Source organism: Macaca fascicularis, chromosome 18 (genome assembly GCF_037993035.2).
Source record: "Macaca fascicularis isolate 582-1 chromosome 18, T2T-MFA8v1.1".
Lineage (NCBI taxonomy): Eukaryota > Metazoa > Chordata > Mammalia > Primates > Cercopithecidae > Macaca > Macaca fascicularis.
This window is the reverse complement of record NC_088392.1, coordinates 57,897,127-57,924,603: the sequence shown is the minus strand read 5'-3', so window position 1 is coordinate 57,924,603 and position 27,477 is coordinate 57,897,127. Positions and strand designations below refer to the sequence as shown.

Here is a 27,477-nt window from a genome sequence, read left to right as displayed (position 1 = left end):
AGGTAAATGGGTGATATTACTGGCCAGGCATAGATCATATTTTCATTCCTGTAGGCAGGGACATAGAAACTATGATGAGTAAAATGGGAATGGGAAAGTTTACTGGCTAAACAAAAGCAATACCCATCATATACCACAAACTACCCACTGGCTTCTCAGCATACCCACACACCCTTCTTCCCATATATGTGATTCTAAGAATGCTGCTAAATAGTAATTATCCCCTTTAAAACTGAAAATAGGGCCGGGCGCGGTGGCTCAAGCCTGTAATCCCAGCACTTTGGGAGGCCGAGATGGGCGGATCACGAGGTCAGGAGATCGAGACCATCCTGGCTAACACGGTGAAACCCCATCTCTACTAAAAAAATACAAAAAACTAGCCAGGCGAGGTGGCGGGCGCTTGTAGTTCCAGCTACTCGGGAGGCTGAGGCAGGAGAATGGCATAAACCCAGGAGGCAGAGCTTGCAGTGAGCTGAGATCTGGCCACTGCACCCCAGCCTGGGCGACAGAGCCAGACTCCGTCTCAAAAAAAAAAAAAAAACTGAAAATAGGCTTATCCTGCATCCAAAGGAAAACAAGCAAAAAATCACATCCAGCCAGGCACAGTGGCTCACGTCTGTAATCCCAGCACTTAGGGAGGCCAAGGCAGGCAGATCACGGGGTCAGGAGTTTGAGACCAGACTGACCAGCATGGTAAAACCCCATCTCTACTAAAAATACAAAAATTAGCCCGGGCTCGGTGGCTCATGCCTGTAATCCCAGCATTTGGGGAGGCAGAGGTGGGCAGATCACAATGTCAGGAATTCAAGACCAGACTGACTGACATGATGAAACCGCCGTCTGCCTAAAAATACAAAAATTAGGCCGGGCTCGGTGGCTCATGACTGTAATCCCAGCACTTTGGGAAGCCGAGGCAGGTGGATCATGAGGTCAGGAGTTGAAGACCAGCCTGACCAACATGGTGAAACCCCGTCTCTACTAAAAATACAAAAGTTAGCTGGACATTAATCCCAGCTACTTAGGAGGCTGAGGCAGGAGAATCACTTGAACCCGGAAGGCAGAGGTTGCAGTGAGCTGAGATCGCGCCATTGCACTCCAGCCTGGGTGACAGAGTGAGACTGTCTCAAAAAAAAAAAAAAAATCACATCCAGTCACCATACCCAGTTCCAAAGTGAGGGATGTCTTGAGGATGTGTACTCTTCTTGGTCAGGTCTTCACGGTCCTATTTCAAATGACTAAATTTTAAATAAAAACAACCCCATTTCATCTCAGTCCAGACCTTAAAAATAAAATAAAATAAATTAAAACAACCCCAGTCAACAGTGGAAGAATACAGGACAATCTTAATACCATATTTTAAAGGAAAGACAATTTACAATGGCCACTGGACAAGGACAGCAAAAATTCATTCTCCAGTCAGTGGAATGAATCTTGTGGTCAAACTCATCTACCTCCAGTCCTGCTTGCTAGGAGGATATCCCTTAGTCAATATCCTCCAAGGCCATTCCTAAGAGAGATGGGAAAGACAGAGGTAGAATATTCTCTTTATTTCTGCACCTACTTCTTGTTTGCAAAACTGTAATGACTTGGGAATGATCATAAAGGATTTTCTAGAGTAGTTGGAGACAAAAATCAATAAGGAACAGATCTTCTTTCTAGCTTATTGGTCTACCATCTTCTAAGATGTTATTCTCTTCTACAGGATTAAAGCTGAGTCACTGCCCCGTCTGCTTTCTGGCCTGCAGGAATAGGGAAAAGAGAATGAAAAAGTACATGCCTAATGGTTTAAAGTCAAATCACAGCCAGGCGCGGTAGCTCACACTTGTAATCCTAACACTTTGGGTGGCCGAGGCGGGCAGATTGCCTGAGCTCAGGAGTTCAGAACCAGCCTGGGCAACAGGGTGAAACCTCGTCTCTACTAAAAGATACAACAAAATTAGCCGGGCTTGGTGGCGGGCACCTGTAGTCCCAGCTACCCGGGAGGCTGAGGAAGGAGAATTGCTTGAACCCAGGAGGCGGAGGTTGCAATGAACCGAGATTGTGCTACTGCACTCCAGCCTGGGTGACAGAGCCAGACTCTGTCTCAAAAAAAAATTTTTTTTAATTTTAAAAAGTCAAATCATAGAAATGCCATTCAATAACTTCAGTCAATCCCACTGGCCTCAGTGAGTCTCATGGACACACCTATCTCAAAAATAGGCTGGAAAACAGGCCCAAGGATTCTGTTGCTAAAGGAAAAGGAGAAGAATGAATGTGGGGTAATAGTTAGGGATCGTCACCACACTTCATTAGGAATGAGGTACCCAGCAAGAGGTATTTCCTTGGGGTCTAGGATATCACATTACTTGTCTGTTTCTCTGAATCATCTGGCATTGGGCCCTGCTTGCATCACATGCTCTTTGGACAATTTATCATGTCCAGTAAAAGTGAGAAGCTGTGATTAGCCAGGTTTGGTCATGTGCCAGCCTTCAAGGCCAAGAGGACAGGGCCTGTCACTAAAAGAGAGGAAGCTTGCTGGACAAATTAATAACAATAATACAAGCAATTAAGGACCTCTTTTCCCAGTACTGAAGATGAGACTGTTTCTTTCTCTCCTCAAATGGAAGAATCGCATCAAGTATATGCTATGCCAGTATATAGTTTAATATAATTTTTTTTTTTTTTTTTCAGATGGAGTTTTGCTCTTGTTGCCCAGGCTGGAGTACAATGGCACGATCTTGGCTCACTGCAACCTCCACCTCCTGGGTTCAAGCAATTCTCCTGCCTCAGCCTCCCCAATAGCTGGGATTATAGGCGCATGCCCCCGCCCCCCAGTTAATTTTTGTCTTTTTAGTAGAGACAGGTTTCACCATGTTGGCCAGGCTGGTCTCGAACTCCTGAGCTCAGGCAATCTGCCTGCCTCAGCCACCCAAAGTGCTAGGATTACAGGCGTGAGCCACTGTGCCTGGCCTGAGTCTAGCATTATTTATCTTTAAGCTTAGAAAGTTGGGACTAGATTTCTTATATTCATTTACATGTGAAGCTCTGAGTCTGTCATTCTTTTCTTTAAAAAAAAAAAAAAAAAAAGTATCTTCTTCCTAGAGGTCAACACCAACCAGATATTATTCCCACTGCTTTTTTTTTCTGAGATGGAGTTTCGCTCTTGTTGCCCAGGCTGTAGTGCAATGGCGCGATCTCTGCCCACCGAAACCTCCACCTCCTTGGTTCAAGCAATTCTCCTGTCTCAGCCTCCTGAGTAGCTGGGATTACAAGCATGTACCACTATGCCCAGCTAATTTTGTATTTTTAGTAGAGATGGGGTTTCTCCATGTTGGTCGGGATGGTCTCAAACTCCTGACCTCAGGTGATCTGTCCACCTCAGCCTCCCAAAGTGCTGGGATTACAGGCGTGAGCCACTGTGCCCGGCCCGGCTAACTTTTTTTTTTTTTTTTTTTTTTGAGACGGAGTCTCGCTCTGTCGCCCAGACTGGAGTGCAGTGGCCGGATCTCAGCTCACTACAAGCTCCGCCTCCCGGGTTTACGCCATTCTCCTGCCTCAGCCTCCCGAATAGCTGGGACTACAGGCGCCCGCCACCTCGCCCGGCTAGTTTTTTGTATTTTTTTTAGTAGAGACGGGGTTTCACTGTGTTAGCCAGGATGGTCTCGATCTCCTGACCTCGTGATCCGCCCGCCTCGGCCTCCCAGAGTGCTGGGATTACAGGCTTGAGCCACCGCGCCCGGCCCCGGCTAACTTTTTGTATTTTTATTAGAGACAGGTTTCTCCATGTTGGGCAGGCTGGTCTCAAACTCCTGACCTCAGGTGATCTGCCCGCCTCTGCCTCCTGAAGTGCTGGGATTACAGGCATGAGCCACCGCACCGGCCAATAACCGTACATTTTAAACTAAAGAGTATAGCCTCGGGAGCTTGAGGCAGGAGAATTGCTTGAACCGGCGAGGCTGAGGTTGCAGTGAGTCGAGATAGTGCCAATTCACTGCAGCCTGGGTGACAGAGTGAGACTTCGTCTCTAAATAAATAAATAAAATAGTATAATTGGCTTGTTGGAGGGAATGGATACCCCATTCTTCATGATGTGCTTATTTCACATTGCATGTCTGTATCAAAACATCTCATGTACCCCATAAATATATACACTTATGTATCCACAAAAATAAAAACTAATCAATAGAAAAAAGAATGCAGGATGAAGACAAGGGACAAGGAAATGAAGACGTATTCTCATGCTGATCACATTTATCTGTGGGAGTTTTCAAACTAGTTGCTGGAAGTCAGGCTGTGAAAAACATCTTAAGTTTTATATATATATATATATTTTTTTTTTTTTGTAGACAGAGTTTGACTCTGTCACTCAGGCTGGAGTGCAGTGGCGCAATCTCGGCCCACTGCAACCTTCACCTTCCGGTTCAAGGGATTCTGGTGCCTCAGCCTGCCGAGAAGCTGTGATTACAGGCGTCTGCCATCACTCCTGGCTAATTTTTGTATTTTTAGTAGAGACCAGGATTTCACCATGTTGGCTAGGCTGGTCTCCAAGATCTGACTTCAGGTGATCCGCCCACCTGGGCCTTCCAAAATGCTGGGCTTATGGGAGTGAGCCATCGCTCACGGTGTTAAGTGATTCTTTTTTTTTTTTTTTTTTGAGATGGAGTTTTTGCTCTTGTTGCCCAGGCTGTAGTGCAATGGCGCCATCTAGACTCACTGAAACCTCAGCCTCCCAATTAGCCAGGATTATAGGCGCCTGCCACCATGCCTGGCTAATTTTGTATTCTTAGTAGAGAGGGGGTTTCGTCATGTTGGTCAGGCTGGTCTCGAACTCCTGACCTCTGGTGATCCACCCGCCTTGGCCTCCCAAAGTGCTGGAATAACAGGCCTGAGCCACTGTGTTCAGCAAGTGACTGTTTTTTTTGTTTCTGTTTTTTTTTTTTTTTTTTTTTTTGAGACGGAGTCTCGCTCTGTCGCCCAGGCTGGAGTGCAGTGGCCGGATCTCAGCTCACTGCAAGCTCCGCCTCCCGGGTTTACGCCATTCTCCTGCCTCAGCCTCCCGAGTAGCTGGGACTACAGGCGCCCGCCACCTCGCCCGGCTAGTTTTTTTGTATTTTTAGTAGAGACGGGGTTTCACCATGTTAGCCAGGATGGTCTCGATCTCCTGACCTTGTGATCCGCCCGTCTCGGCCTCCCAAAGTGCTGGGATTACAGGCTTGAGCCACCGCGCCCGGCCTTCTGTTTTTTTTTTTCGAGATGGAGTTTCACTCTTGTTGCCCATACTGGAGTTCAATGGCACAATCTCGGCTCATTACAACCTCTGCCTCCCAGGTTCAAGCGATTCTCCTGCCTCAGCCTCCCAAGTAGCTGGGATTACAGGCATGTGCCACCACGCCTTGCTAAATTTTTGTATTTAGTAGAGATGGGGTTTCACCATGTTGATCAGGGTGGTCTTGATATCTTGACCTCGTGATCCGCCTGCCTCAGCTTCCCAAAGTGCTGGAATTACAGGCGTGAGCCACTGTGTCCAGCCTACAAGTGATTCTTAAACAAGTCTTATGATTCCAATGTCAGAAAAGCTGTCGGTAGGAACAAAGGGGATGCAAATCAATTCTTTTATTTATTTATTTTTCTTTCTTTTTTTCTTTAAATTTCCTTCCTCAGGTTAAAGCAAATCAATTCTTAAACAGCCTTACAACCCTAACTTCAGAAATCCTATCTATAAGAACAATGGGAATACAAATTGTCAGTACCTGGTGCTACCTAAATTTTAGCAACAAGGAAGTGGGCCAAAGTATAGCCTGATTAATACTTAGTTATAACTACATATCTGTCCAGAACCCTACATGCAATTCTTGTCAATCCTGTGGGGGTGGTTTCACATATATATGTGTGTGTGTATATATATGTGTGTGTATATATATATTTACATATATAATCCTTTTAATATGTTGTTGCATTAAATTTACTAATATTTTGTAAACAATCTTTGAGTATGAGGGATATTAGTATATTATTTTATTTATTTAATTTTGTAATATATTTGTCTAGTTTGTGGTTATTAAGGCCACATAAAACAAATTGAGTAGCCAGGTGCAGTGGCTCACGTGTATAATCCTAGCCCTTTGGAAGACCGAGGCGAGAGGATTGCTTGAGCCCAGGAGTTTTAGACCAGCCTGGGCAACATGGCAAGACCTAGTCTCTACAAAAAATGTTTAAAAATTAGCCAGGCCTGGTAGTGCACGTCTGTGGTCCCAGCTTCTCAGGAGGTTGAGGCAGGATGATGACTTGAGCCCAGGAGGTCAAGGCTCCAGTGAGCTGTGTTCACACTACCTTGGGCAAGTGAGTGAGATTCTGTTTCAAGAAAACAAAAAACAGCTGGGTGCGGTGGCTCATGCCTGTAATCCCAGCACTTTGGAAGGCCGAGGCAGGTGGATCACCTGAGGTCAGGAGTTCAAGATCAGCCTGGCCAACATGGTGAAACCCCGTTTCTACTAAAAATACAAAAAAAAAAAAAAAAATTTAGCCAGGCGTGATGGTGGGTGCCTGTAATCCCAGCTACTTGGGAGGCCGAGGCAGGAGAATCATTTGAACGTGGCAGGCAGAGGTTGTGGTGAGCCTAGATTGCGCCATTGCACTCCAGCCTGGGCAACAAGTGCAAAACTCAGTCTCGAAAAGAAAAAAGAAAAGAAAAGAAAAGAGGGAGGGAGGGAGGGAAAGAAGGAAGGAAGGAAAGAAGGAAGGAAGGAAGGAAGGAAGGAAGGAAGGAAGGAAGGAAGGAAGGGAGGGAGGGAGGGAGGGAGGGAGGGAGGGAGGGAGGGACAAATTGGGGTTGAGCTCAGTGGCTCACTCTTGTAATCCCAGCACTTTGGGAGGCCAAGACAGGAGGGTCACTTGAGCTTAGGAGTTTGAGACCAGTCTGGGCAACAGAGGGAGACCCCATCTCTAAAAATGAGGAGTTGTTCTTTTCTCCTCTATTTCTGAAAGAGTTTATATATGATTGATGTTATTTCTTTCCTGAATATTAAAAAATTTTCAGGCCGGGCGCGGTGGCTCAAGCCTGTAATCCCAGCACTTTGGGAGGCCGAGACGGGCGGATCACGAGGTCAGGAGATCGAGACTATCCTGGCTAACACGGTGAAACCCCGTAAAATACAAAAAACTAGCCGGGCGAGGTGGTGGGCGCCTATAGTCCCAGCTACTCGGGAGGCTGAGGCAGGAGAATGGCGGGAACCCGGGAGGCGGAGCTTGCAGTGAGCTGAGATCCGGCCACTACACTCCAGCCTGGGTGACAGAGCAAGACTCCGTCTCAAAAAAAAAAAAAAAAAAAATTTTCAGCACTGAAACTGGAGTTTTCTTCACAGAAATATTTTTTTCTTTTTTGAGACAGGGTTTTGTTTTGTTTGTTTTCAGACAGGGTTTCACTCTTGTCACCCAGGCTGGAGGGCAACGGCCCGATCTCAGCTAACTACAACCTCCACCTCTCGGGCTCAATCTATTCTACTGCCTTAGCCCGCCGAGTAGCTGGGACCACAGGCACACACTGCCACGCCTGGCTAATTTTTGTATTTTCTGTAGAGACGAGGTGTCATCATGTTGCCCAGGCTGGTCTTGAACCCCTGGGCTCAAGTCATTGACCCACCTTGGCCTCCCAAAGTGCTAGGACTACAAGCATGAGCCTCCGTGCCTGGCCTCTATATTTTTCATAATGTCAATACTCTTAAAACAAAAAGCTAAATTTAGATAGAAGTTATGCTATCACATGAAATGACAGGAGCTAGGGGTCTTTTTTTTTTTTTTTTTTTTTTTGGAGAGGGAGTCTCACTCTGTCGCCCAGGCTGGAGTGCAGTGGCGTGATCTTGGCCCACTGCAAGCTCAATCTCCCAGGTTCATGCCATTCTCCTGCCTCAGCCTCCCGAGTAGCTGGGACTACAGGCACCCACCACCATGCCCGGCTAATTTTTTGTATTTTTAGTAGAGACAGGGTTTCACTGTGTTAGCCAGGATGGTCTTGATCTCCTGACCTCGTGATCCGCCCACCTTGCCCTCCCAAAGTGCTGGGATTACAGGCGTGAGCCACTGCACCCGGCTCTTTTTTTTTTTTTTTTCTGAAACAGGGTCTCGCTCTATCACCCAGCCTGGAGTGCAGTGGCACAATCACAGCTTATTGCGCTTAAACCTCCCAGGCTCAAGTGATCCTCCCACCTTAGTTTTTCCGTTTTTCCTCCCTCCCTCCCTCCCTTCCTCCCTCCCTCCCTTCCTCCCTTCCTCCCTTCCTCCCTTCTTTCCTTCCTTCCTTTTTTTTTGGAGAGACAGGGTCTCCTTATGTTGTGTGGCCTGGTCTCAAACCTCTAGGCTCAAGCACTCCTCCCACCTTAGCCTCCCATCGTGCTGGAATTACAGGCATGAGTCACCACACTCGGCCTAGGGTTCTTCTTTTTGGGTAAAATGACTTCACAGCACTTCCTATTATCAATTTTAAAGATCAGACTCGTCCTCCGTGCCTCGCCGCTCTTCGGTTCTGCTCTGTCCACCACCACGGCCCAAGCTGACATCATGCTGATCTGATTGGCAGTCATGGACCAGAACTTAATTCTGAACATGAATGACCACAGTTTTGTGGTCTGTGCTTTTAATACGACTGTCTCCAAAGTGGATGATTTCTTGGCCAGTGAAGCAAAGGGAACCAAAGTGGTGGGTGCCCAGTCCCTGAAAGAGATGGTCTCCAAGCTGAAGAAGCCCTGGCAGATCATCCTCCTGGTGAAGGCCGGGCAAGCTGGGGATGATTTCATCAAAAAACTGGTACCATTGTTGGACACTGGTGACATCATCATTGATGGAGGAGATTCTGAATATAGGGACACCACAAGACGGTGCCAAGACCTCAAGGCCAAGGGAATTTTATTTGTGGGGAGCGGAGTCAGTGGTGGAGAGAAAGGGGCCCGGTATGGCCCATCGCTCATGCCAGGAGGGAACGAAGAAGCGTGGCCCCACATCAAGACCATCTGCCAAGGCATTGCTGCAAAAGTAGGAACTGGAGAGCCCTGCTGTGACTGGGTGGGAAATGAGGCAGCAGGCCACTTCGTGAAGATGGTGCACAACGGGATAGAGTACGGGGACGTGCTGCTGATCTGTGAGGCATACCACCTGATGAAAGACGTGCTGGGCATGGCGTGGGACACGATGGCCCAGGCCTTTGAGGATTGGAATAAGACAGAGCTAGACTCATTCCTGATTGAAATCACAGCCAATATTCTCAAGTTCCAAGATGCTGATGGCAAACGCTTGCTGCCAAAGATCAGGGACAGTGCGGGGCAGAAGGGCATGGGGAAGTGGACCACCATCTCCGCCCTGGAGTACGGTGTACCCGTCACCCTCATTGGAGAAGCTGTCTTTGCTCAGTGCCTGTCATCTCTGAAGAATGAGAGAATTCAAGCTAGCAAAAAGCTGAAGGGTCCCCAAAAGTTCCAGTTTGATGGTGATAAGAAATCATTCCTGGAGGACATTTGGAAGGCCCTCTACACTTCCAAGATCATCTCTTATGCTCAAGGCTTTATGTTGCTAAGGCAGCACTACCTACTTTGGCTGAACCCTCAATTATGGTGGCATTGCCCTGATGTGGAGAGGGGGCTACAACATCAAAAGTGTATTCCTAGGAAAGATAAAGGGTGCGTTTGATCAAAACCCAGAACTTCAGAACCTCCTACTGACAGCTTTAAGTCAGCTGTTGAAAACTGCCAGGGCTTCTGGTGGCAGGCAGTCAGCACTGGGGTCCAGGCTGGCATTCCCATGCCCTGTTTTACCACTGTCCTCTTCTTCTATGACAAGTACAGACACGAGATGCTTCCAGCCAACCTCATCCAGGCTCAGCGGGATTACTTCGGGGCTCACACCTGTGAACTCTTGGCCAAACCAGGGCAGTTTATCCACACCAACTGGACAGGCCACGGTGGCAATGTGTCATCCTCGTCATACAATACCTGATGATGCTGCTGCTGTCACCCTCCACGATTCCACAGACCAGGACATTCCATGTGCCTCATGGCACTGCCAGCTGGCCCTTTGCCCTATTTTCTGTTCAGATCTTTTTTTTTTTTTGAGACGGAGTCTCGCTCTGTCACCCAGGCTGGAGTGCAGTGGCGCGATCTTGGCTCACTGCAACCTCTGCCTCCCAGGTTCAAGCGATTCTCCTGCCTCAGCCTCCCGAGTAGCTAGGACTACAGGCACATGCCACTGCACTCCACTAATGTTTGTATTTTTAGTAGAGATGGGGTTTCGCCATGTTGGCCAGGCTGGTCTTGAACTCCTGACCTCAGGTGATCCACCCGCCTCGGCCTCCCAAAGTGCTGGGATTACAGGTGTGAGCCACCACGCCCGGCCCAGATCTTTTTTAAAAGTGTTGTAAGAGACTCCTGAGGAAGGCACACAGTTTATTTGTAAAGTAACTCTGTGAGAGCCACCGTGCCCTCTGTCCTTGCCTCTTGGGACTGACCAGGAGCTGTTCCTGTGTGTGGGAGTGGGAACCACCTCCTTGCAGCAGTGGCTTCCTTGTGCCCCATGTGCTGGTGGGGTTGCCATCACACAGACAGGAAGGGTGTTTGTGCGCTCTGATCAGTTGGAACCTCTGTCTCATGTGGCTGAATTCCCTTTTTCCTTTACTCAATAAAAGCTACATCAGACTGATAAAAAAATAAAGATCAACACTGACCGTCCCTGGGTAGACAATTGAGGTAGTTTGGATAATTTAGTTCTTTCTTTATCCACTTTTATTGCTGATCCTCTAGTTTCAAAAATAAGTAAACTTAAAAATAAAATGAAAAAGGCCAGGTGTGGTGGCTCACGCCTGTAATCCCAGCACTGTGGGAGGCCAAGGTGGGCAGATCACTTGAGGTCAGGAGTTTGAGACCAGCCTGGCCAACATGGTGAAACCCTGTCTCTGCTAAAAAATACACATATTGTCTATGGCCATACCACCCTGAACGCGCCTGATCTCGTCCGATCTCGGAAGCTAAGCAGGGTCGGGCCTGGTTAGTACTTGGATGGGAAAAATACACATATTAGGCTGGACATGGTGGCTCACGCCAGTAATCCCAGCACTTTGGCAGGCCAAGATGGGCAGATCAGAAGGTCAGGAGTTTGAGACCAGCCTGGCCAATATGGTGAAACCCCGTGTCTACTAAAAATACAAAAATTAGCCAGGCGGGTGGTGGGTGCCTGTAGTCCCAGCTACTCGGGAGGCTGAGGCAGGAGAATCGCTTGAACCTGGGATGCGGAGGTTGCAAGTGAGCCGAGATTGCACCACTGCACTCCAGGCTGGGCAACAGATTGAGACTCCATCTCAAAATAATAAGGCTGGGCGTGGTGGCTCACACGTGTAATCCCAGCACTTTTAGGAGACCAAGGTGGGCGGATCACACAAGATCGGGAGTTCGAGACCAGCGTGACCAACATGGAGAAACCCCATCTCTACTGAAAATACAAAATTAGCCAGGTGTGGTGGCACATGCCTGTAATCCCAGCTACTTGGGAGGCTGAGGCAGGAGAATTGCTTGAACCCAGGAGGCAGAGGTTGCAGTGAGCTGAGATTGTGCCATTGCACTCCAGCCTGGGCAACAAGAGCTAAACTCTGTCTCAAAAAAACAAACAAAAAAATTAACCAGGCATTGTGGCACATTCTATAATCCCAGCTTACTTAGGAAGCTGAGGCAGGAGAATCGCTTGAACCCAGGAGGCAGAGGTTGCAGTGAGCTGAGATGGCGCCACTGTACTGCAGCCTGGGTGACAGTGAGACTTCGACTCAAAAAAAAACAAAGAAACAACAACAACCAAAGAACAACCAATTTAGTTATAGTTATTTGGATAGTTCAGGCCAAAACAGGTCATTTGGCTTGAATTATATGGTTTCCTTTTCCCAGTTTAATTATTCTACCCTGCCTGGGTATGGATCCTCTTAAAGTTGCTGGCACAGAAAGGCAAATGAGAGGTAAAATGACTCAATTCACTAGATAAATTCACCTTGGACTTTAACTCACTGTATTAGTCCGTTCTCACACTGTTTTTTTTTGTTTGTTTTTTTTTTGAGACAGAGTCTCGCTCTGCTGCCCAGGCTGGAGTGCAGTGGCGTGATCTTGGCTCACTGCAAGCTCCGCCTCCCGGGTTCATGCCATTCTCCTGCCTCAGCCTCCCAAGTAGCTGGGACTACAGGCGCCCGCCACCTCACCCGGCTAGTTTTTTTGTATTTTTTAGTAGAGACGGGGTTTCACCGTGTCAGCCAGGATGGTCTCGATCTCCTGACCTCGTGATCCGCCCGTCTCGGCCTCCCAAAGTGCTGGGATTACAGGCTTGAGCCACCGCGCCCGGCCGTCACACTGTTAATAAAGACGTACCTTAGACTGAGTAATCTATAAAGGAAAGAAGTTTAATTGACTCACAGTTCCACAGGGCTGGGGAGGTCTCAGGAAACTTAAAATCATGGTGGAAGGGGAAGCAAACATGTGCTTCTTTACATGGCAGCAGAAAGGAGAAGGAGGAAGCCACTTATAAAATCATCAGATCTCGTGAGAACTGACTTCCTATCAGGAGAACAGGATGAGGGAAACCATCCCTATGAGTCATTTATCTCCACCTGGTCCCGCCCACACACGTGGCGATTATGGAAACCATAATTCAAGATGATATTTGGGTTGGAACACATCCAAACCATATCAATCACTTTTCATTTAAAACTATGTTTATAAAGACACCAAAGGGCACAAAAGTATTAATGATATATGTAACCCAAAGTAAGCTCTGGGTATTTACTTTTGCTTGAAGATTATGGTTTACATGTGTAAGCAATGCTGTAGAGATTATCAGACTATCAGAAGACGGAATCCCTATGCCAGTCTTCCTCATTCATTCCTTGGGCAACTCCCTTAATCTACATATATCTAAATTCTCCAATTTTTTTTAAAAAAGATGATACATATCTAAATATTATATTTACTTTTGTCCATTGATTTAAAATTCTGAAAACAGAGCCAGATGCGCGGCCATGGCTCCACGGGCTCCGGTAGCTTCCGCCTCCCCAGCGCTGGTGGCACACCCACAACAGCCTGGAGGAGCAGAGGATACTGCAAGGCATACAAATGAAGAGACACATAGACCAGGTATGGGAGAAGAAATGCAGAGCTTCCATGCCATACCTAGGTGCCACCCTCCAGGAACTTTCATGTGTTCAGCCATCCAGAAGCTTCCTGAACCTGTCCTTTTGTGTTTTTATGGAGGTTTCGTTATGGAGACACGATCGACTAAATGATTGGCCATTGGTGATCAACTTAACCTTCAGTCCCCTCCCGGGACTGATCCTGCCTTGGTCTTTCTGGTGACCAGCCTCATCCTGAAGCTGCCTAGGGGCTGCCAGCCCTCCGTCAATCATTCACAGGCAAAAAGACATCACTGTGGAGATTCCAAGGATTTTAGTGTTCATTTCTGTGTCGGGCACAGTGCTAGTACTAGGTATTCACTGGTGATGAGGCAGATGGAGGTTACCAAACTTGGCCGGAGCCTCATGTAACAGAAATGGACTTCACTGTAGCCTGGTCATGGCTTCCAGCTTTTTGGATCTGAGGCTCCAAAGGAGGAAATGACCATTCAAGGATCTTGCTCCAGCTCAATTATGGAAAGTGAACCTTCACAGGGTGTGCACTTACCAAGGATAGGAAAGTTTCTGTCTTTGAAGGGCTTTAAATGTGTAACGAAGAAGAATGATGACTTTATCAGATAGCAGATGAAAAACATTGTGAACAATTACTCAGAGGCAGAAAGCAAAGTTTGGGAAGCCACCTCCAATGACCCATGGGGCCCATCCAGCTCTCTGATGACCAAGATTGTGAACCTGACCTACAACATGGTGGCCTTCTCGGAGATCATGAGCATGGTGTGGAAGCGGCTCAATGACCATAGCAAGAACTGGCAGCATGTGTACAAGGAGCTGCTGCTGCTGGACTACCTCATCAAGACAGCTCCGAGTGTGTGGCCCAGGAGTACTGTGAGAACATCTTTACCATCCAGACCCTGAAGGACTTCCAGTACATTGACCAAGATGGCAAGGACCAGGGCATCAACGTGCATGAGAAGTCAAAGCAACTGGTGACCCTCCTCAAAGATGAGGAATGGCTGAAGGCTGAGAGGGCCCAGGCTCTCAAAACCAAAGAGCACATGGCCCAGGTTGCCACTGGCATGGGCAGCAACCAGATCACCTTTGGGCGAGGCTCCAGCCAGCCCAACCTCTCCACCAGCCACTTGGAGCAGGAGTATGGCAAGGCTGGGGGTCCCCAGGCTCCTACCATGGCTGTGAGTAATGGAAGTGCTTCTCACCCTTTGCCAGAGCAGCAGCAATGGGTGACAGGTGGGATGGGTGTCCCTGGGCTTAGGGAGCGGTGGCCCCCACAGAGCTTGAATCTGTCCTCAGTACTGAGCCTTTGGCAGCCCAGGCAAATTGTCCTTGGTCTGGGTTGAGTTTTGGTTATGAAGGGACTTTTAGCCCCTTGGCTGCTGTGGTTCAGGGGTCTGTAAGGCCCTTTGCTGCTCTGTGGGTCTCATTCTGTACATCTGGGCAGAAGGTGGGCAGAGGCAGGTCTTGTCTGCTTCCTCCTCAGAGTGGGTCTGGCAGCAAGGGTTGTCCTGCTGCACATCCGATGGGGAGTTGACTCTGGTAGACAGGAGGAAACAAATGCTCTTTCTTGGTTATCTTGTTCTTTGTTTGTTTGTTTGTTTTTTGTTTTGAGACAGAGTCTCGCCCTTTTGCCTAAGCTGGAGTGCAGTGGCACAATCTTGGCTCACTGCAAACTCCGCCTCACAGATTCAAATGATTCTCCTGCCTCAGCCTCCTGAGCAGCTGGGATTACGGGCGCCCGACGCCATGCCCAGCTATTCTTCATATTTTTAGTAGAGATGGAGTTTCACCATGTTGGCTAGGCTGGTCTCGAACTCCTGACCTCATGATCTGCCTGCCTCGGCCTCCCAAAGTGCTGGGATTACAGATGTGAGCCACCGCACCTGGCTGATAATCTTGTTTCTTTTTTTTTTTTTTTTTTTTAGACGGAGTCTCGCTCTGTCGCCCAGGCTGGAGTGCAGTGGCACGATATCGGCTCACTGCAAGCTCCACCTCCCGGGTTCACGCCATTCTCCCGCCTCAGCCTCCGAGTAGCTGGGACTACAGGCGCCCGCCACCACGCCCGGCTAGTTTTTTTTTTTTGTATTTTTAGTAGAGACGGGGTTTCATCATGTTAGCCAGGATGGTCTCGATCTCCTGACCTCGTGATCCACCCGCCTCGGCCTCCCAAAGTGCTGGGATTACAGGCTTGAGCCACCGCGCCCGGCCAATAATCTTGTTTCTTTAATTTCAAATTAAATGTCTTTCCACTGACTGAAAAAAATAATAAATAAATAAATAAATAAATAAAATTTTGAAAACAGCAAGAAGCATACTTTCTAAAAAGGTCTAAGGTTCTAATATTCTTCTCCTGTTCTTCAAACTCTGTGGTAAGTTAAGAAAACTTGGTGGGGGGTGGTGGCTCACACCTGTAATCCTAGCACCTTGGGAGGCCAAGGCAGGTGGATTACCTGAGGTCTGGAGTACGAGACCAGCCTGGCCAACGTGGTGAAACCTCATTTCTACTAAAAATACAAACATTGGCTGGGTGTGGTGGCATGCACCTATAATCCCAGCCACTTGGGAGGCTGAGGCAGGAGAATTGCCTAACCCAGGAAGCAGAGGTTGCAGTGAATGGAGATTGCACCATTGTACTCCAGCCTGGGCAACAAGGCAAAAACTCTGTCTCAAAAAAAAAAGAAGACTTTTGCTTAATTCTTAGAACTCCAAGTAGACATCCTTGAATAATGATAGCTACCATTTACAGAGTGTTTACCTAAAGCCACGCAATATCAAAGTGTTCTACATGTATTGATTCATTGAAACTTCACAACAGTTCTCAGAGGTAGATCTTATTATTCACAACTGAGGAAACAAAGGCACAAAATTAATTGACTTCCCTCAGAAATCCCATGTAGTAAGGGGCAGACATAGAATTTAAACAGTATGGCTTGACTCCCTACTGTTACTTTTTTTTTTTTTTTTTTTGAGATAGGGTCTCACTCTGTCTTTCAGGCTGGAGTGCAGTGGCACAGTCTCAGCTCACTGCAGCCTCAACATTCTGAGCTCACACAATCCTCCCACCTCAGCCTTCCAAGTAGCTGGGAATACAGGCACACACCACCACCGCAGCTATTGTATTTTTTAGTAGAGACGGGGTTTCACCATGTTGCCCAGGCTGGTCTCAAACTCAGGGGCTCAAGCAACCCATTCACCTCAGCCTTGCAAAGTATTGGGATTGCAAGTGTGAGCCATGGCACCTGGCCAACTCCATACTCTTATCCATTATATACTATATCCCTTCTGTTGCCACAATGCTTCATAATGTCATAACTAGTATTTTGGCTGTATCCTCAATTAACACTTGTTAAGTGGGTCTGAATATAATTCTTAATATGTATTTGAGAAATAATAGAGTTGGCATTTTCAGAGAAAGACCTTACGTTACAAGGCTTAATTTGTGGCCATCAATATATATCCATAGTGATATATAATGAGAATGCTATCTCTTTGGACATAGTTGAAGAGAGCTAGCCAGCTTTTGTGTGCCCTGATCATCTGCCCTTCTCTTGTCCAAAAATACACACCTTCTTTAGCACATTCCTTTATGTATGATTTTAAACTCCCTTTCCATTTTCCCCCTCTTCTATAAGAATATTTTGGGGCTGGGTGCAGAGGCTCATGCCTATAATCCCAGCACTTTGGGAGACTGAGGTGGGCAGATCACGAGGTCAGGAGTTCGAGACAAACCTGACCGACATGGTGAAACCCCGTCTCTACTAAAGATAGAAAAATTAGCCAGTCATGGTGGCGGGCGCCTGTAATCCCAGCTACTTAGGAGGCTGAGGCAAGAGAATCGCTTGAACCCGGGAGGTGGAGGTTGCAGTGAGCCGAGATTGTGCCATTGCACTCCAGCTAGGGTGACAAGAGTGAAACTCTGTCTTGAAAAAAAAAAAAAAGGCTATTATTAATTTGAAAAATAATACTCAACATTTCTGCTTTAGTTTGAGGAATCACTGGCACAAGACCTAAAACTACATTAACATAAAGTTTACTAGAATAAACCAGAATAAATATATAAAATGCATCCTAGACCCTTCATGCTTTTAAGCATTTGAGTGAGTGTCCTGACCAAACTCTCTTTGGACAATATTCTGCACCACAGAACTACTAAGTCTAGCCTTCCAAACTACACAGTAGGCTAGAATGTGAGGTTGGGAACATGATCTTTGTATTAGTTATTGCAGGAGTAAAATGCAGACAACATCACAGACACCCACTAAATTCACTGACCTTTAATGAAATTTGATACTCTGAATTTGGCAGTCAGCAAGCAAGTTTGGGGCTTCAAAAAATTCAAGAAAATATTAACATTTCTACAATGTTCTGTTTGGTCCCATAAAATGTGAAAGAATTTTGAAAAATATAAGATAGCATTGAGACATAAAGAAGTGTTATTACCCTCATCAGAATCTGTGTCTCCATTTTCAACATCAATGGATTGAAATCTGATTATACAATTCTCCTTTCATCCATCTAAGTATCCATCTGGAAAGGGAAAGAGACTTGCTTTTTCCACAGTTTCCTTGCATGCATGCATCTTTGCACAATCTCAGCTGCTCTGCTGAAGGTTCTAACCACCACTTTCTGTGACACCTGCCAGTCCTCCCCCTCTCCTGCTGATCTGCATCCTCCTACTTCTCTCCTCCCTGCCTGCCCCGCCCCCCAACGTATGCATTGCCTGGATCCTGTGACCCTCACACTCACCCCTCAGAGCAGTGCACCCATGAGTAATACCTTCTAGAGGCACTCTGTCCATCCACTGGATGCGATATACATAGGATATGATTTCCACCCTACTTCTGAATGTCAGAGAGCACTTCCCAGAATGATTCTCTGAAAACTGATAGCAGGTTTTCTTCCAGAAAATTGCAGGACAGGTTGAACTCAATCTATTTTTTTAAAAAAATACTCTTGAAGTTTCAATTTTTAAAAAGCTGAAAAGCTATATTTCTGGCTCTGTAAGTAATCCATATTTCCAAACTCTGTCCTTGAGTTCATGAGATATTTTACACTATTTATCCTTGGAAATATACATTAGAAATAGGAATGAGATCAGGCACAACTCTGCAATTAGTTAAGAGCAGTGAGTAACAGGGTTTCAAAAAAATACCTAGGTTTATGTCAAATTATATAAGCTAAAGTTTTTGAAATGTATTGTAGAATTACAATTTGTGGCCTAAGTTTTCATCAGATTCTGAGTTCCACATTGACTAAAGATCAAGAAGGAACATAAAATCTAATATTCAAAATAGAATTAAAAGTTACATGCCAGGCGCGGTGGCTCACCCCTGTAATCCCAGCACTTTGGGAGGCTGAGGTGGGTGGATCACTTGAGGTCAGGAGTTCGAGACCAGCCTGGCCAATATGGTGAAACCCTGTCTCTATTAAAAATACAAAAATTAGCCAGGTGTGGTGGTAGGCACCTGTAGTCCCAGCTACTTGGAAGGCTGAGGTGGGAGAATCGCTTGAACCCAGGAGGCAAAGGTTGCAGTGAGCCGAGATTGTGCCATTGCACTCCAGTCTGGGTGACAGAGTGAGACTGTGTCTCAAAAAAAGTTACAATATTCCAGCAATGTGGTAGTCTAGTCTAAGCCTGTTTACTGGTGATAATCCAGAAGTCATTGAATACCAAAGCAAAGACCAAACCTAGATCTTAGATTGAGTTGAAACATGACTTCTTATGACTTCTAGCCTTTTTCTGGGTTTTACTTTCCATTGCGATATATAATGAGAATGCTATCTCTTTGGACATAGTTGAAGAGAGCTAGTTAGCTTTTGTGTGCCCTGATCATCTGCCTTTCTCTTACACACCTTTTTATGGGGGGGGATGGGGGTGACAGAGTCTCGTTCTGTTGCCCAGGCTGGAATGCAGTGGTGTGATCTCGGCTCTCTGAAACCTCCGCCTCCTGGGTTCAAGCAATTCTCTGCCTCAGCCTCCCGCATAGCTGGGATTACAGGCACCTGCCACTAGGCCCGGCTAATTTTTGTATTTCTAGTACAGATAAGGTTTTACTATCTTGGCCAGGCTGGTCTTGAACTCCTGACCTCGTGATCCACCCGCCTTGGCCTCTCAAGGTGCTGGGATTACAGGGATAAGCCACCATGCCCCGCCCAAAATGAACACCTTCTTTAGCACATGCCTTTATGTATGATTTTAAACTCCCTCTCCATTTTCCTCTCTTCTATAAGAATATTTTTATTTGCCTGTGTTGCCCTAAAAATGCAATGCTTAGAATTGAACATGCAGTTCCAGATGAGATCTGACCAGTATGAAGTACAATGCAACTGTTCTCTACCATCTTGACAGTGTACTTCTTATATGTCATTTAACAAACAGGAAGTTAAAGAAAAAAAGTTTTACAGCTATTGGAATGTATGTAGCTGGCAATCCAAAAGTATTTCTGAATGTTAAATGAGAAGCCAGGCTGGGAATGGTGGCTCATGCCTGTAATCCCAGCACTTTAGGAGGCCAGTGTGGGAGAATCACATGAGCCCAGGAATCAAGACCAGCCTGAGCAACATAGCAAGACCCCCTTCTCTACAAAAAAATTAAAAATTAGCCAGGCATGGTGGCATGCACCTGTGGTTCCAGCTACTCAGGAAGCTGAAGTGGGAGGAGTGCTTGAGCCCAGGAAGTCGAGGCTGCAGTGAGGTATAATCATGCTACTGCACTCTAGCCTGGCCAACAGAATGAGACCAAAAGAAAGAATAAAGAAAAGACACCGGGTGCAGTGGCTCATGCATGTAATACCAGCACTTTGGGAGGTGGAGGCCAATCATGAAGTCAAGAGATCTAGACCATGCTGGCCAATATGGTGAAACCCCATCTCTACTAAAAATACAAAAATATGAGCTGGGTAAGGTGGCGGGTACCTGTAGTCCTACCTACTCGGGAGGCTGAGGCAGGAGAATTGCTTCACCCAGGAAGTGGAGGTTGCAGTGAGCCGAGATCATGCCACTACACTCCAGTCTGGCAACAGAGTGAGACTCTATCTAAAAAAAAAAAAAAAAGTAAAAAAATAAAAACAAAAATCTAACCAAGCAAAACATGCTGGCTTTTCTATTTTTTAAATTTATTTATTTATTTATTTATTTATTTATTTATTTATTTATTTATTTATTTATTGAGATAGAGTCTCATTCTGTCACCCAGGTTAGAGTGCAGTGGCTCAATCTCGGCTCACTGCAACCTCTGCCTCCCAGGTTCAAGCGATTCTCCTGCCTCAGCCTCCCAAGTAGTTGGGACTACAGGCACTTGCTGCCACACGCGGTTAATGTTTGTATTTTTAGTAGAGACGGGGTTTCACCATATTGGCCAGGATGGTCTCAAACTCCTAACCTTGTGATGCGCCCACCTCAGCCTCCCAAAGTGCTGGGATTACAGGTGTGAGCTACCATGCCTGGCCTGTTTTTGTTTTTAAGAAAACTTGCAGAACAAGGCCAGGCACTGTGGCTCGCACCTGGAATCCCACTGCTTTGGAAAGCTGAGACAAGAGGATCACTTGAGGCCAGGAGTCCACCACCACGATGGGCAACATAGTGAGACCCTGTCTCTGAAAAAAAAAAAAAAAAAAAATTTAAATTAACCAGTTGTGATGGCTTGCACCTATAGTCCTAGCTACTCAGGAGACTGAGATGGGAGGTTTCTTGGGCCCAGGAGTTCGAGGCTGCAATGAGCTATAATGTGCCATGATACCACAGCCTGGGTGATAGAATAAGACATTGTCTCTTAAACAAACAGGCTGGGCTTAGTGGCTTACACCTGTAATCCCAGCACTTTGGGAGGCCGAGGTGGGGAGATCACTTGAGGTCAGGAGTTCAAGACCAGCCTTGCCATCATTGTGAAACCGCTTCTTTACTAAAAAATACAAAAATTCGCTGGACACGGTGGCACATGCCTGTAATCCCAGCTACTCGGTGTTGGAAATAAGAGCTCGGAGTCACAAAGAAAATGAACATTCAAATAAAGAATTTCTCAGTAAGGCAAATTTGCTTCTGCGGAAGGGTGTTGCTTATTCTTTTGGTCACTGCGAGAGCACACAAAACAAAGGAGGGAATAGGTTTTTATCCCTAACACAGTCAGGCCCTACTACTGTGTACAGTCCCCATTGGCTGGGGTCGGACTGCACAACCTGAGCTGATCCTGATTGGCTACTTCAAAATGGAGGAAGGGTGGGAGCTACAGCAGTGGGAAGAGCAGTTTCAGAACTAAGGATGCCAAATAAGGAACAGATGTGGGTTACAGATTGGGAATGACTGGAAATTGTTTACCATAACTAGGGGCAAGGGGGCAAGGAAGTTAGGCTTTGAAAATAGAGGACGACGGATCTTTGAAGAGGAACTCACTGTTTCTAACAACTTCCCCCTTTTGATTTTCATAATTCTTCCTCTTCAAACATTTTAGCATGTCTTGACTCTGCTGTTCTGCTTGGTTTTCTGAAAGTAGAAGTTTATCTGAGTAAGGCGGGGGAGAATTAAAGGTTTTGGTGACAGCTGTTTCTATAAGTCTCTGCACTAATCCATGAATACAGGGCATGATGCAGCATCTAAGAATAAGTACACCTATAACAATTGCAAGAGGTAAGGCCTTATAATGCCTTTGTAATTGTTCCATTGGGGGCTGTGTTATTAGGGATGGAATAAGGACAGGACAGACTGGTTGGTAAGCTCTTGGAAGGGCTTAAGATCACTGCATCCCATTAGGTCTCCAAGGAATGCTAAGTTTTCTTCCTGTCATGAGGGACACGAGGTAAAACTGGCATCAGGAAACGGAGGTTGGATGGCCCTTGGGGGCTGACCCACAGGGTGTCAGACTTCATGGAAGAGCAGAGAAAGAGAGATCAGCAGAATTCATTACCCCAGGCTGTGGGGTCTTGGAAGAGAGCTACCATACAGCTCATGCCCTGTCGGGTGGAAGACCATCCAAGTGGTCATTGGGTATGGAAGGGATAAAGGAGGTATAGGAGGGTTAAATTTTTATTAGCTTTAGTTTGGTAGGACTCTTCTCCAGAACAATGGCCCATGACTCTGGAGGTGGCAACGCTTTCTTGACTCGGGTATCATGAGTCCATCCTCTTTCTGCTATTTGGACTGTAGTCTCGGTGGTTAGAAGCACTAGGTAGGGTCCCAAGCTGGTTCGAGTTTTCCTTCTTTCCAACTTTTGATGAGGACGTAAGCCCTAGGCTGATGCTGGTGTGCTGGGAACTCTAGGTATGGCGCCTGTGCTAAAAGACCTTTAGTTTTGAGAGAAGAGAAAGTGGAAGATAGACCAAGTATATAATTTCTGAGAACCCAATCTTTTGTTTCAAACGTAGCAATGTCAGCAGTGGAGTATAAATAGGGCAACCCACATAGCATCTCATAAGGAGATAAACCAACATCTTTCTGAGGGGCAGTTCAGATTCTTAACAAGGCAATGGGAAGGCATCTAGTTCATGGCAACTGAGTCTCTAAGACTAATTTGATTAAGTGACTCTTCATTTTCTCCACTTTTCCCAATGAGGGTGGGTGCCAGGGAGTATGGTATTCCCATGTTATGTCTAGTGCTTGGGTTAATTTCTTAATGACATGCACAGTGAAATGAGTCCCATTATCTGAATCAATATTTTCTGTTAGTCCATACCTGTGTATAATATTTTCTATGTTTTGACTACATTATTAAGTTGCACTTGAAAAGGGAATAGCTTCCACCCAGTGAGTAAGGTGATCTATTATCACTAATAAGTACTGTAGGCGACCGATTGTGGGCATTTCCATGTAATCAACTTGGACACTTTGGAATGGTCTTAATCCTGGACTTCTTCCCCCAAGGGGTGGTTTTCTCCGGGTCTGCCTATTAGTCTTTTTGCATATTAGGCAACTATCTGTAACTTGTCTTGCCAGAGTATAAATTCCTATACATCCATAAACCCTGAGAACTGCATCACACATAGCTTGAGGTCCCATTTTGATGCAGGTAAGACAAGACTTCTCTCATGAGGGGTTTGGATAACATTTCTTTGGTCTGGTAGCACCCAATTCCCTTCTGAATTTTCTTTGGCCCCTATTTTCATTAATTTCTCCCTTTCAGTGGAAGAGAAGATGGGGACTGGTCGGGGGAGGAAGACAAGGGATTAGGTGAAAAATGGATGTTTCAGAGGAAATGGCAGCTTGTTTGGCTATTTGATCTGCAAGGTTATTCCCTCGACTTTCAAAAGAAAGACCTTTTTGGTGTCCTGGGATATGAACAACAGCTGTCTCTTCTGGCAGCTGGAGGTTATCTAATACTTGAGTGATTAATTCCTCGTGGACAAGGTCTTGGCCTTTGCTATTAGTGAGACCTCGTTCAGTCCAAATTTTCCACCGGTGTGAGCTACCCACCTCCAAGGCGTACTTGGAATCAGTATAAATAGTCCCTTCCTGGTTTTGTAAGTGTTTCAAACCCCAATTTAATGCAAACAATTCACAAGTTTGGGTGGACCAATTATTAGCCGATCTTCCTGACTATATTTCTGCGAGAGCTTCCCCATCAACTACTGAATACCCATGATGTCTTTTTCCTTCAATTACCCAGGAAGAGCCATCTATAAATAAATGCTGTCCTGTTTTGAAAGGGGTCTCTCTTAAATTGGACCTGACTTTTGTGTGATAATCAATTAAATCTAAACACTGACGCTCAGGTCCTTTTAGATTTGGATTCCCTGTTAGAAAACCTGCTGGGTTAAGTGAATTATCAGTGGTTAGTGTTAAATCATCTCTTTCTAATAGGATAGCTTCATACTCTAAAATCCTTGAGTCATTGAGCCACCTTCCCGCTTTCTGGTTTAAAATAGCTCTAACTTGATGGGGTGTGCTTACAACCAAAATTCCCCCAAAAATTAGCTTTCTGTTTCCTTCAGTTAACAAAGCAGTGGCTGCAATAGATTGAACACATTCAGGCCATCCACAAGTTACGAGGTCTAAAACCTTTGATAGAAAAGCTACAGGTTGCTGGTGGCCCCCATGTTCTTGGGTAAGTACCCCTAAAGCTACCCCCTTGTTTACATTAACGAAGAGGTGAAATGGCTTTTCTAGGAGTTCCTGCTTAGTTTTAGGCAAAGGTAAGGATACAATTCCTTCAACTCACTCAGGTCCTATCCTTCGTTTGCCCTTACTTATTAAATGCCCTAAGTATTTAACTTCAGGCTCTACAAATTGGAGCTTTCCCTTTGAAACCTGTAAGCCTTTTTCTCTGAAATGGTTAAGGAGGTCAATGGAGAGTAATTTTGGTGGGCCTTATCCTTTGGAGCCCCCTGCTGGAAGGTGGATAATATAATACTTGCTTTTTGTTTTTGCTTACGTATGCTTCCTGAGCTTCTCTAAGGAGTTCATTGATAGGACTGTCTTTTCAATTCTCTTTTGTCTTTAGCATTCCCTGCCTGAGGGGAATCTTCATATTTTCCCAGTGAGCTGCATTGTTATTGTCCCTTGAGTGGTCTTAGGTGGGGAATTTTTGGTCCGCGGTGGGAACGTTTTGACCAGGAGGGTGTTCATGTTCCCAAATTACCACAGCAGCTCTATGGACTATGCTCCTTTCTTCCCCTGAAAAGAGAATGCCCATGATGGACATTAATTCAGCCCAAGTATATAATTGGGGTGCTAAAAATTGGTCAATTTTATCTGCCACTCCATAAGGGTCATCTAACAGTAGGTTGACTTTTTTTTTCTTTTTTTGCAAATTTTGAACTTCTGAGCTGGTTAAGGGGACATTCACAAAGTCAATGGCTCTCCCTCCTACGGGCACCTCTCTTAAGGGGAAGAGGAACTGATTCCCTAGAGGTAGAGGGGAAAGGGAAGTGCTGAATATCCTTTTTACATTGCTCTACCTCATGTTGAAGTCCTTTTAGGGAAGGGTACTTAGGAGCAGGATCATGGAGCAATAATTTCCAAGAGTCAGGGTTGTAAGAAGGAGGAACAACGTCAGGAAGGGAAGGATCTGGGGCAGGATCTGGGGCAGCAGTGGCTGTCTGAAGGGGAGGGAGGTTAGGATCGGGGTATTAAGCAGGGGGAGGTGGTCTAGGGGATCCCATACTCTGGTGGACTGTTTGGGGGTAGGGACCCTGTTCTTTTCCAAGGAGTTGGTTTCTGACTTACCTCCTATAGCTTTTAGGGGATAAAGGAGACTTGGGGTATTTCCCATCCTGGAGATTTGACCTAAGGCCCAATCCCTTGTCCTAGAGATTTCTTACCTTTCCTTTCTCTAAAGGCTCAATGCCCCCTTACTGGAGATTTCTTGCCTTTCCTTTCTCTAAAGGCTCAACCCCCCACTTACTGGAGATTTGTTGCCTTTATCCCGACCACCAAGGATATACTTTGTCACCCCCATGACATTTCTTACCTTGGTCTGTGCACAGAGTTACCTGGTTTCTGCAGTATGTGAGGATCCTTTCCGCCCACGTTGCTGAGTGTCCAGGTTTATTCATCACACCTGGTAGGGCCCGATTCCTTACTCTGAGGCCACTACAACAAGGCAGTGGGGTGCTTCTCCTCATGAGAGGGGACTGAAGACCCTTTCCTGGAGGAGAATGGGAATCCCAGATGAGCCCGGGAAATAAAAGCTCGGAGTTACAAAGAAAACAAGCACTCAAATAAAGGATTTCTCAGCAAGGCAAATTTACCTCTGCAGAAGCAAGTTGCTCGTTCTTCTGGTCACTGCAAGGGCACACCAAACAAAGAAGGAAATGGGTTTTTATCCCTAACACAGTCAGTCCCTACTACTGTGTCCAGTCCCCGTTGGCTGGGGTCAGACCACACAACCTAAGCTGATCCCAACTGGCTACTTCAAAATGGAGCAGGGGTGGGAGCTACAGCAGAGGGAAGAGCAGTTTCGGAACTAAGGGCATCAAATAAGGAACAGATGTGGGTTGTTACGGATTGGGAACGGATGTGGGTTACAGATTGGGAACAGATGTGGATTACAGATTGGGAATGGATGTGGGTTACAGATTGGGAAGAGCTGGAAATTGTTTACCATAACTGGCAGCAAGGAGACAAGGAAATTAGGCTCTGAAAATAGAGGATAAGCAGAACCTTTGAAGAGGAACTCACTGTTTCCATCATCGGGAGGCTGAGGAAGGAGAATTGCTTGAACTCAGGAGGTGGAGGCTGAAGTGAGCTGAGATCCTGAGATCATGCCACTGCACTCCAGCCTGGGTGACAGAGTGAGACTCTGTCTCAAAAAAAAAAAAAAAAAAAAAAGCAAACTTGCAGAATATGAGGCTAAAGTTTTATGGGACCTTTAATTTTGTAGCCACTTTCTCAGTATATTTGATACGCTGGCTTCACATGAATACTTCACCTTTTTCAAGGATCAGTTTCATTAGCATCAGTAGCCACTTTCTTTTTTATTTATTTTAACTTTCATTTTAGTGTCAAGGGTACATATGCAGGTTAGTTATATGGGTACATTGCATGTCTCAGGGGTTTGGAGTACAGATTATTTCATCACTCAGGTAATAAGCATGGTATCTGATAGGCACTTTTTCAATCCTCATCCTCCTCCCACTGTCTGCCCTAAAGCAGGCTCCGGTGTCTATAGTTCCATTTTTTGTGTCCATATGTATTCTGTGTTTAGCTCCCACTTACTACTTTCATTTAACTCAACTTTAAAGCAATCTGTCAGCTCAGAAGCGATTCTTGCCTGAATAGAATTCCACTGGATAAGACCTACTCCAAGCATGAATACATAGTGAATGTTGACCAGCTATTGTTGGATATTGGTAGCAATAAATGATATCATGCTTTTTCTCCAAGAGTGAAAGGGGAATGTTATCTGGGGAAGCATCCCCAACAGGAAACTGGCATGATCTGTTTTCTAATGTCAATATGAGTCATATATTTATTATTTATTTATTCATTTATTTATTTTGAGATGGATCTTGCTCTGTTGCCCAGGCTAGAGTGCAGTGGTATGATCGTGGCTCACTGCAACCTCCACCTCCTGGGTTCAAGCAACTCTCCTGCCTCAGCCTTCTGAATAGCTGGGATTACAGGTGCCCACTACCACGCCCAGCTAATTTTTTTATATTTTACTAGAAATAGGGTTTCACCATGTTGGCCAGGCTGGTCTTGAACTCCTGACCTCAAATGATCAACTCACCTTGGCCTCCCAAAGTGTTGGGATTATAGCCATGAACCACTGTGCCTGGCTTAGATTTATTTTTTTTGAGCAGATTACATGTTTCTCTGAAATGCGGCAATATTTTCTGTGATAATGATAGTGATCATGTTAAAGAATGGCCTGATCTAAAGGAATCACCATTTTGTCCAAACAGGTGATTACTGGG

At 45.9% G+C, this 27,477-nt stretch overlaps 2 pseudogenes; both read left to right on the top strand.

Annotated features, from left to right (window-relative positions):
• Positions 1 to 8,293: 8,293 nt before the first annotated feature.
• Positions 8,294 to 11,788, top strand: LOC102124008 (6-phosphogluconate dehydrogenase, decarboxylating pseudogene; annotated as a pseudogene).
• Positions 11,789 to 11,927: 139 nt separating this feature from the next.
• LOC102123616 (epsin-2-like) lies at positions 11,928 to 15,712 on the top strand (annotated as a pseudogene).
• Positions 15,713 to 27,477: the final 11,765 nt, after the last annotated feature.